Source organism: Pongo abelii, chromosome 1 (assembly GCF_028885655.2).
Source record: "Pongo abelii isolate AG06213 chromosome 1, NHGRI_mPonAbe1-v2.0_pri, whole genome shotgun sequence".
Classification (NCBI taxonomy): Eukaryota; Metazoa; Chordata; class Mammalia; order Primates; family Hominidae; genus Pongo; species Pongo abelii.
Genome location: NC_071985.2, coordinates 58,554,447 through 58,565,445, shown reverse-complemented (window position 1 = coordinate 58,565,445; position 10,999 = coordinate 58,554,447).

Below are 10,999 nucleotides of genomic sequence, written 5' to 3'. Positions count from 1 at the left end.
TTTTTATACTTATTGATATGGTTTGGCTGTGTCCCCACCCAAATCTCATCTTGAATTGTCACTCTCACAATTCCCATGTGTTGTTGGAGGAACCCATGGGAGGGGATTGAATTATGGAGGTGAGTCTTTCTAGTGCCATTCTTGTGATAGTGAATGAGTCTCATGAGATTTGATGGTTTTTAAAATGGGAGTTTCTCTGCACAAGCTCTCTTTTTGCCTGCCGCCATACACGTAAGATGTGACTTGCTCCTCCTTGCCATCTGTCATGATTATGAAGCCTGTCCAGCCACGTGGAACTGTGAGTCCAATTAAACCTCTTTCTTCTGTAAATTGCCCAGTCTTAGGTATGTCTTTATAAGCAACATGAAAATAGACTAATACAGTAAATTGGTACCAGTAGAATGGGGTGCTACTGAAAAGATACCCAAAAATGTGGAAGCCAGTTTGGAACTGGGTAACAGACAGGGGCTGAAACAGTTTGGAGGGCTTAGAAGAAGACAGGAAAATGTGGGAAAGTTTGGAATTTCCTAGAGACTTGTTGAATTGCTTTGCTTCCTAGACACTTGTTTGAAAATGCTGATAGTGATAAAGACAACAAAATCCAGGCTGATGAGGTCCCAGATAGAGATGAGGAACTTGTTGGGAACTGCAGCGAAGGTGACTTTTGTTATGTTTTGGCAAAGAGACTGGCAGCATTTTGCCCCTGCCCTACAGATTTGTGGAACTTTGAACTTGAGAGTGATGATTTAGGGTATCTGGAGGAAGAAATTTCTAAGCAGCAAAGCATTTGAGAGTTGACTTGAGTGCTGTTAAAGGTATTCGGTTTTTTTTTTGTTGTTGTTTTTTTTTTGAGATGGAACCTTGCTCTGTTGCCCAGGCTGGAGTGCAGTGGTGCAATCTTGGCTCACTACAACCTCTGCCTCCCGGGTTCAAGCAGTTCTCCTGCCTCAGCCTCCTGAGTAGTTGGGGGTACAGGTGTGTGCCACCACACCCAGCTAATTTTTTGTATTTTTGGTAGAGATGGGGGTTTCACAGTTTTAGCCAGGATTGTCTCCATCTCCTGACCTCGTGATCTGCCCACTTCAGCCAAGGCAATTAGTTTTATAAGGGAAGCAGAGAATAAACGTTCAGAAATTTTGCAGCCTGATAATATGATAGAAAAGAAAATCTTATTTTCTGAGGAGAAATACAAGCCAGCAGCAAAAAAATTGCATAAGTAACAAGAAGCCAAATGTTAATCTCCAAGACAATGGGGAAAATATCTCCAGGATATTTCAGACGTCTTCACAAGGTGGCCCCTCCCATCACAGGCCTGGAGGCCTAGGAGGTCTAGGACTCGGCCCAGGGTAATTAGCATATCCATCTTCTCAAACAATAATCATTTCTTTGTGTGGAGAACGTTCAATGCGCTCCTTTTAACTCTTTGAAACTATTTAATATATTATTGTTAACTGTAGTCATCCTACAGTGCTATAGAACACTAGAACTTATTCTTCCTATCTAGCTGTAATTGTTATTAATTTTTAAGGGGTCTTGGTATATTTTGCATATTAGTTTTTATCAGATGAGTGTTTTGTAAAGACTGTATCATGATCTGTGGTTTGTCTTTTTATTCTCTTAGCATTGTTTTTTTACAAGAGAGAAGTTTTTTAAAACATTTCTTAAATATTGTATACTTCACCAACTTTCAGGATCATTATTAGTCATTGCGCATTTTATGTGTGTAGTTCAAATGATAATATGTGTTACAGAAAATAGATTTTTAACAGTAAGTTTTTACAAATTTTGACTTCAAGTTACATATTTGAAGTTGAATATTCAGATATTAAGAATCTCAATGAAACCCTTGCTTTTACTGTGAACATTGTTTTACTTTAAACCTCATAATAACTCCTGTCAAAAATAAAATGAGGTCAAATTAGAAAATTTTTAAAGTTTATTGTGCATAAAAAGAACAGTTTGCTAACCAGGAAACCATAAAGTGAAAATGGTAAGAAGCACCACTTATGCAATAATAACATAATATATCAAGCAAAAAACAGGAAGTATTATGCCCTGTTTTGCAAAGTAGTAGTATGCTGTTCAGAAAGCATTGCAGATGGTGTCATTAATCATGTAGGAAACAATATAAAATCAAATTCTGGTGTGTTGGCAAAGGTTTAACAACCAATTCTACAAAAACAAAAACCAAACAGAAACAAAAGACTGCTTTGTAGAGCTTAATGATTTTTGTAGCGTGAGTACTTTCACCTTGGACTATTTCGGTCTGCTATATTTCAAGAAATATGAAGGATATGAGATTTTACCCTACTTGCAGTCAAATATGTTAGCAGGTCATAGTTTCATGGTTGCTGGCAGAAGATATGAGACTCTGAGTCAGAGACAAAAGGCAGCTTATTATTCATAGTAACAGCAGTTGGCAGAGTATCAGAATTTGTGCCATTTCTCTAACCCCAAATCCCATAGGGTGAGATAAAGATCTAAGTAACACCTGCATGTGTGTTATGAAAGAAGAACCCTGAGTTTAGGGTACCTGAATTTTTCATAATAAGTAACTGGCAAAACAAAATTTTCCGAAAGGGAGACATTATCTCTACTATTCCGGAGAATAAACAAGTCTGTCTTTTACTCAAATTTGTTTATTGTCTTTTTTTCAAATTTGTTTACTATACAAACATCCTTAAAAAAATTTGTCATAGCAAAGGTCATCAGTACTACTCTTCACAAAATACAGAAACTCAAGAAACTAACAAATAGTTGTTTTCCAATACCAATGTGATATCACTGAACACAGAATTGGAAAAATAAATGAACAGTTGCCTGTTGTGAGTCAGAATAAGATGCTCCAGCATGTCACTACATTGGAATATTAAAATGCCATTTTTTATAGTTAGGTGAATAAGATAGATAGTGTAACAATTACAAGATATACATTATAATCATATTTATTTTTAATTAAAAACTTTATGTTAACCTTAAAGGAAAAAAAATGGTTATGTAATTCCCATTAGGAAAACATTAATAGAATAAGATACTAAATCAGTACAATATTAATTTATCATCCTGACTGATACCAGAACTCAATAGGAAAATTGTTCAAATTCTTTGCAAATTCTGCATCACATATAAAGTGCTAAAGCATATTATATGATTTTAATATCATGGCTCTGTCCAAATAAAATATTTTGACATTGCCCAAATTCTAACATAAATGATTTTAAAGACCAAATATTAAACAAACACACTTGATTTGTTACTATTTATTTTCATGAGTTGTGCATGACTGTCTAGATAAATGTACTTTGGGAACATTGTATAGAGCTAAAAAATTGAAAAATATTTAGTAAATTATGATTTATTCAATTAGTGAATTCATTCGTGAGTTTCCTTAGTTCTGTGTTTCCTTATGTCATCACATTTGTCACAGTGAGTGGTGATTATCCATGTAACTGTATGTTTTTCCACCTATTTCAAGACCTTTAACCAGAGCTGCACATCAGAATGAATTAGATGATTTGAAGCACAAACATACACATTTGCATACAAATTGCTGGGATTACAGGTGTGAGCCACAGAGCTCAGCCTGAAAGTATTTTAAGAACACAATTGTACATACTAACAAAATGTAGACTATCAGTAGTAAGACAAAAAAAAAAAAAAAGTCAGAGGATGCTCAGCTATTTAAACAGAATTACATCTCTAGATTAAAGCTGATTTGTTCACCCAGGCTACAAAAGAGACCTCAGCTAAGGAGCAATGACTCACTGAAGACTTCTAAATTCAATCCCATGCAGAGACATACCAGAGGTGGGACTGGGATTGAGCATTCAAATGTATGCCCCAGTTGAGAGAGATGAATAAAGCATATTCTGACAACTTATAGGGAATAAGAAAGAATATGGAGCAATATCAGCTCAATGTCATTGCATTTCTTGAAAATAACATATAATTATAAAATCCACCTTTTCTCTGAATTTATTTTTCATTTGGTATAGTCAGAAAAAAATACAAACAAGATGTGGCATAATGGGAATTAATACAGGAGATAATTCTTTAAAAAAGTGTTTAGCAATACTAACTACAACAAATAGCATAACAGATAAAGAGAATGAATCAGTACAATTCTAGAATTGTTTTAGCCAATAACAATGTGAAGCAGGGTAAGATAGAAATAGGTGATTAGAGAATACAAGCTGTAATTCTAAAAGTTTTGCAATCTGCCACAAACTTACATGAATTGCATTTGAATGCTTTTACTGTCCCTGAGTCCACTCTGCTATATTATGTCTTATTTGATCTAACAGTTAATAGTCTCACTAATCCCAAGTATGATATTTGTAGGAAACAGCATCAAATATTTACAAATTCTGCAGTCAACATTTTTATCCTTATGCTTCTTATATGGGAAAATGTACATTTTAGATGTTTTATAGTTTAGGATAACTTATGATACCAGGACTTAATAATTTTTTGTGAACTTTTTCAAAAGCATGGTGGAAATTGAAATGTATGCAGAATGTAGGAATGAAAGTTTACTTCTGTAGACTTTCACCTTCATTGAGATAGGAAAAAATAAGTCATTTCAGGGGTCACAAACTTTTTCTAAAATGTACTTTTTGAAACTCTTTTTTAAAGATTTGATTTTTTCAGACCTCCAAAGCTTCTCTGAAGCTGAAAAAGAAATAGAAATTATCTTTGAAATTAGCATGTGAGCTCACTTTATTTACTCATAATCTTCAAGGGGCTGGAAATTGTATTGAGTACACTTACTGAGAATAATTGGAGACCCAGACTTTATGCAGAACAAACTAGAGTTTTTCTTTTTTTTCTTTTTTTTCTTTTTTTATTTTTATTTTTATTTTTATTTTTATTTTTTTATTTATTTTTTATTTTTTTCTTTTATTATTATTATTATTATTATTATACTTTAGGTTTTATGGTACATGTGCGCAATGTGCAGGTAAGTTACATATGTATACATGTGCCATGCTGGTGCGCTGCACCCACCAACTCATCATCTAGCATTAGGTATATCTCCCAATGCTATCCTTACCCCCTCCCCCCACCCCACAACAGTCCCCGAAGTGTGATGTTCCCCTTCCTGTGTCCATGTGTTCTCATTGTTCAATTCCCACCTATGAGTGAGAATATGCGGTGTTTGGTTTTTTGTTCTTGTGATAGTTTACTGAGAATGATGATTTCCAATTTCATCCATGTCCCTACAAAGGACATGAACTCATCATTTTTTATGGCTGCATAGTATTCCATGGTGTATATATGCCACATTTTCTTAATCCAGTCTATCATTGTTGGACATTTGGGTTGGTTCCAAGTCTTTGCTATTGTGAATAATGCTGCAATAAACATACGTGTGCATGTGTCTTTATAGCAGCATGATTTATAGTCCTTTGGGTATATACCCAGTAATGGCATGGCTGGGTCGAATGGAATTTCTAGTTCTAGATCCCTGAGGAATCGCCACACTGACTTCCACAAGGGTTGAACTAGTTTACAGTCCCACCAACAGTGTAAAAGTGTTCCTATTTCTCCACATCCTCTCCAGCACCTGTTGTTTCCTGACTTTTTAATGATTGCCATTCTAACTGGTGTGAGATGGTATCTCATTGTGGTTTTGATTTGCATTTCTCTGATGGCCAGTGATGGTGAGCATTTTCTCATGTGTTTTTTGGCTGCATAAATGTCTTCTTTTGAGAAGTGTCTGTTCATGTCCTTTGCCCACTTTTTGATGGGGTTGTTTGTTTTTTTCTTGTAAATTTGTTGGAGTTCATTGTAGATTCTGGATATTAGCCCTTTGTCAGATGAGTAGGTTGCGAAAATTTTCTCCCATTTTGTAGGTTGCCTGTTCACTCTGATGGTAGTTTCCTTTGCTGTGCAGAAGCTCTTGAGTTTAATTAGATCCCATTTGTCAATTTTGGCTTTTGTTGCCATTGCTTTTGGTGTTTTAGACATGAAGTCCTTGCCCATGCCTATGTCCTGAATGGTAATGCCTAGGTTTTCTTCTAGGGTTTTTATGGTTTTAGGTCTAACATTTAAGTCTTTAATCCATCTTGAATTGATTTTTGTATAATGTGTAAGGAAGGGATCCAGTTTCAGCTTTCTACATATGGCTAGAGTTTTTCTAACTAGAAACATTTTTTAATATGATTGATAATTTTAAACATCCTAAAAAAGCACATATACTGATAGGTGTGAGGTGATATCTTATTGTGGTTTTGATTTGCATTTCTCTAATGGTTAATGATACTGAGCTTTTCTTCATATGCTTGATGGCTACATGTATGTCTTCTTTCAAATGGTGTCTGTTCATGTTTTTGCATGCTTTTTAATGGTATTGCTACAATTTTTCTTGTAAATATCTTTAAGTTACTTATAGATGCTGGATATTAGACCTTTGTCACATGCATAGTTTGAAAATATTTTCTCCCATTCTATAGCTTGTCTTTTTACTCTGTTGATAATTTCTTTTGCTGTGCAGAAGCTGTTAAATTTAATTAGATCCCATTTGTCAATTTTTGCTTGTTGAAATTGCTTTTGGCATCTTTGTCATGAAATCTTTGCCAGTTCCTGTGTCCAGAGTGGTATTGCCTAGGTTGTCTTCCAGGATTTTTATAGTTTTGGGTTTTACATGCAAGTGTTTATCTTGCATTGATCTTTGTATAAGGTGTAAGGAATAAGTCCAGTTTCAATCCTCTCCATATGGCTAGCTAGTTATCCCAGTACCATGTATTGAATAGGGAGTCCTTTCCCCATTGCTTTATTGTCAGCTTTGCCAAAGATCAGGTAATTGTAGGTGTGTGGCCTTACTTCTGGGCTCTCTATTCTGTCCTATTGATCTATGTGTCTGTTTTGTACCAGCACCATGCTGTTTTGGTTACTGTAGCCTTGTAGTATATTTGAAGTCAGGTAGTGTGATGCCTTCAGCTTTGTTCTTTTTACTTAGAAGTGTCCTGGCTATTTAGGATCTTTTTAGTTCCATATGAATTTTAAAATAGTCCTTTTCTAGTTTTGTGAAAAATGTCATTGGTAGTTTGATAGGAGTAGCATAGACTCTGTGAATTGCTTTGGGAAGTATCATCATTTTAATGATATTGATTTTTACTCTCCATGACCATGAAATGTTTTTTCATTTGTTTGGGTCCTCTCTGATTTCTTTGAGCAGCGGTTTGTAATTCTCATTGTAGATATCTTTCACCTCCCTGGTTAGCTGTATTCTTAGGTATTTCATTTTGTGGTATTTGTGAAAGGGATTTTTTTCCTGATTTGTCTCTTGGCTTGATGGTTGTGGGTGTATAGGAATGCTAGTATATTTCATATATTGATTTTGTATCCTAAAACTTTGCTGAAGTTGTTTGTCAGCTGAAGGAGTTTTGGGGCTGAGACTATGGGATTTTCTAGATATAGAATCATGTTGCCTGCTAATGAGGATAGTTTGACTTCCTCTCTGCCTATTTGGATGCCCTTTATTTCTTTCTCTTGCCTGAATGCTCTGGCCAGAACTCCCAATACTATGTTGAATAGGAGTGGTGAGAGATGGCATCTTTGTCTTTTGCCAGTTTTAAAGGGGAATGCTTACAGTTTTGCCCATTCAGAATGATGTTAGCTATGGGTTTTTCATGGATGGCTCTTATTATTTTGAAGTATGTTCCTTCAATAACTAGGTTATTGAGAGATTTAAACATGAAGGGATGTTGAATTTTATCAAATGACTTTTCTACATCTAATGAGATAATCATGTGGTTTTTGCTTTTAGTTCTGTTTATGTGATGAATCACATTTATTGATTTGTATATGTTGAACCAACCTGGCATCCCAGAGATAAAGCCTGCTTGATTATGTTGGATTAGCTTTTTGATGTGTTGCTTGATTCCATTTGCAAACATTTTGTTGAGGATTTTTGTATCAATGTTCATCATGGATATTGGCCTGAAGTGTTTTTTGTTGTTGTTGTGCCTCTGCTGAGTTTTGGTATTAGGATGATGCTGGCCTCATAGAATGAGTTGAGGATGAGTCCCTTCTCAATTTTTTGGAATAATTTCAGTAGCAATGTTACCAGCTCTTCTTTGTACATCTGGTAGAATTTGTCTGTGTATCCTCTGATCCTGGGCTTTTTTTGGTTGGTAGGCTATTTACTACTGATTCAATTTCAGAGTTTGTTATTACTTTGCTGCAGTGGATCAATTTTCTCTGGTCCAGTCTGGAGGGTATATGTTTCCAGGAATTTCTCCATCTCTTCTAGGTTTTCAGTTTGTATGCATAGAGGTATCCATAATAGTCTCTGACGGTTGTGTATATTTCTGTGGGGTCAGTGGTAACATACCCTTTGTCATTTCTAATTGTGTTCATTTAGACCCTCTGTCTTTCTTTTTCATTAGTCTAGCTAGCAGTCTCTCTATATTATTTATTTAAGAAAAAAATAGCTCTGGCTTTGTTAATCATTTAAATGTTTTTTCATGTCTCAATCTCCTTTAGTTCAACACTGATTTTGGTTATTGATTGTCTTCTGCTAGCTTTGGGATTGGTTCGCTCTTGCTTCTTATTAAAACATCAAAAAATAACAGATGCTGGTGATATTGAGGAGTAAAGAAAACACTTATATACTGTTGGTTAGAGTGTAAATTAGTTCAGCCATTGTGGAAAGCAGTGTGTCGATTCCCCAAAGAACCTTAAACAGAACTACCATTCGACCCAGCAGTCCCATTACTGGGTATATACTCAAAGGAATATAAACTATTCTACCATAAAGGCACATGCATGTGTATGTTCATTGCAGCACTATTCACAATAGCAAAGACATGGAATCAGAGTGCCCATCAATGGCAGACTGGATTTTTAAAAATGTGGTACATATACTCCATTGAATACTATGCAGCCATAAAAAGAACAAGGTCATGTATTTTGTGAGAATATGGATACAGCTGGAGGTCATTTTCCTTAGCAAAATAATGCAGTGACATTAAACAAAATGCTGTATGTTCTCACTTCTAAGTGGGAGCTAAATCAAATACTGTATGTTCTCAATTATAAGTGGGAGCTAAATGATGAGAACACATGAACACAAAGAGGGGAAGAGATACTGGGGCCTACTTGAGGGTGAAGGGTGGGAGGTGGGAGAAGATTAAAAAAATGACTATTTTTTACTGGGCTTAGTACATAGGTGAAAAAATAACCCATACAACAAACCTCATAACACATATTTATGTATATAACAAACCTGCACATGTACCTCTGAATCTAAAATAAAAGCTTTTTATAAAAAGAAAAGCAACCACTTTTTTCTATTTCTATTTTATTTGGTCTAGTCAACATGTCATGCCATGTGACACTTTGTTATTTATCTTTGGTTGTGCTACCATACTAAGATATCTCATTTAGTAACTGTATTTTTGCTTTGTGACTTCAAATGATAAATAATTACATTATATAAATGTACTCTTCATTTCTACACATTTTAATGTTAACAAACTATATAAAATATTATGCTGAAATACCAATATATGTTTTTAAAAACTAGAATACAGTAGAATAAATCACTATTATGCAAAAAAATGTGTGTAAAAAGTATCTTGTACTGAACATTTGATTGACCACCTGGACTCTCTCTCAATTAGATTAATATAAGATGTTGAATTGTCATTACCAAGTTTTGCTTGAAGATATAACTCTCAATATTGTCAGCAACATATTCACTGACATTAGTTGACATAGTTATAAAACCAATATTATCAGTTGATAATTTTCTGGGATTCTGTGAGTTAAAGGAACTTAACTCTTTGGTCCACTAGGTAAGATTCTCAAATATGGGTTTAAAAACTAGTTCTCTTGGGAAGTTCTCAGTAGTATAATTATGGAAATTGGGAAACAACATTGAGGTTTTCATAAGGTAAAATGTATTCAATTTAACTGGCATCATTATTCTGGTATTATATTTTCATAAGCTTTTAGTACTAAAATGGCTTTTATAATATTGTCATGGTTAATTTTACATGTTAATGTGGCTGAGCTAAGGGATGTTGTATTAGTTCATTTTCACACTGCTGTAAAAAACTACCTGAGACTGGGCAATTTATAAATAAAAGAGGTTTATTTTACTTACCATTACACAGGCTAACAGGAAGCATCACTGGGAGGCCTCAGGGAATTTACTATCATGACAGAAGGTGAAGGAGAAGCAAACATGTTTTACCATGGTGGAGAAAGAGAGAGAAAGAGTGAGGGTGGGGGAGTGCCATACTTTTTAACCATCAGGTCTCATAAGAACTCACTCACTATCATGAGAACAGGATGGGGGGAACCCGCCCATATGATCCAATTACCTCCCACCAGTCCCCTTCTTCAACACATTGGGATTACAATTCAACATAAGATTTGGATAGGGACACAGGGGCAAACCATATCATTCTACCCCAGCCCCTCCCAAATCTCATACGTTTCTCACATTTCAAACACAATTATGCCTTCCCAACAAACCCCTAAAGTCTTAACTTATTGCAGTGTCACTCAAAAATCCAAGTACAAAATCTCATACGTTTCTCACATTTCAAACACAATTATGCCTTCCCAACAAACCCCTAAAGTCTTAACTTATTGCAGTGTCACTCAAAAATCCAAGTCCAAAATCTCATCTGAGATAAGGCGAGTTGCTTCCAACTATGAGCCTGAAAAATCAAAAGCAAGTTAGTTACTTCCAAGATACAATGGGAGTATAGGCAGTGGATAAATACTCCCATTCCAAAAGGGAGAAATCAGTCAAAACAAAGGAACTACAGACCACATGCAAACCCAAAACCTGGTAGAGCAGTAATTAAATCTTAAAGTTCCAAATTAACGTCCCTTGACTCGTGTTTTACAATCAGGACTCACTGATGCAAGGGGTGGATTCCCAAGACCATAGACAGGTTTATGCTTGGGGCTCTACAGGGTACAGCTCTCATACTGCTTTCACAGGCTGGGATTGAGTGTCTGTGGCTTTTCCAGGAAC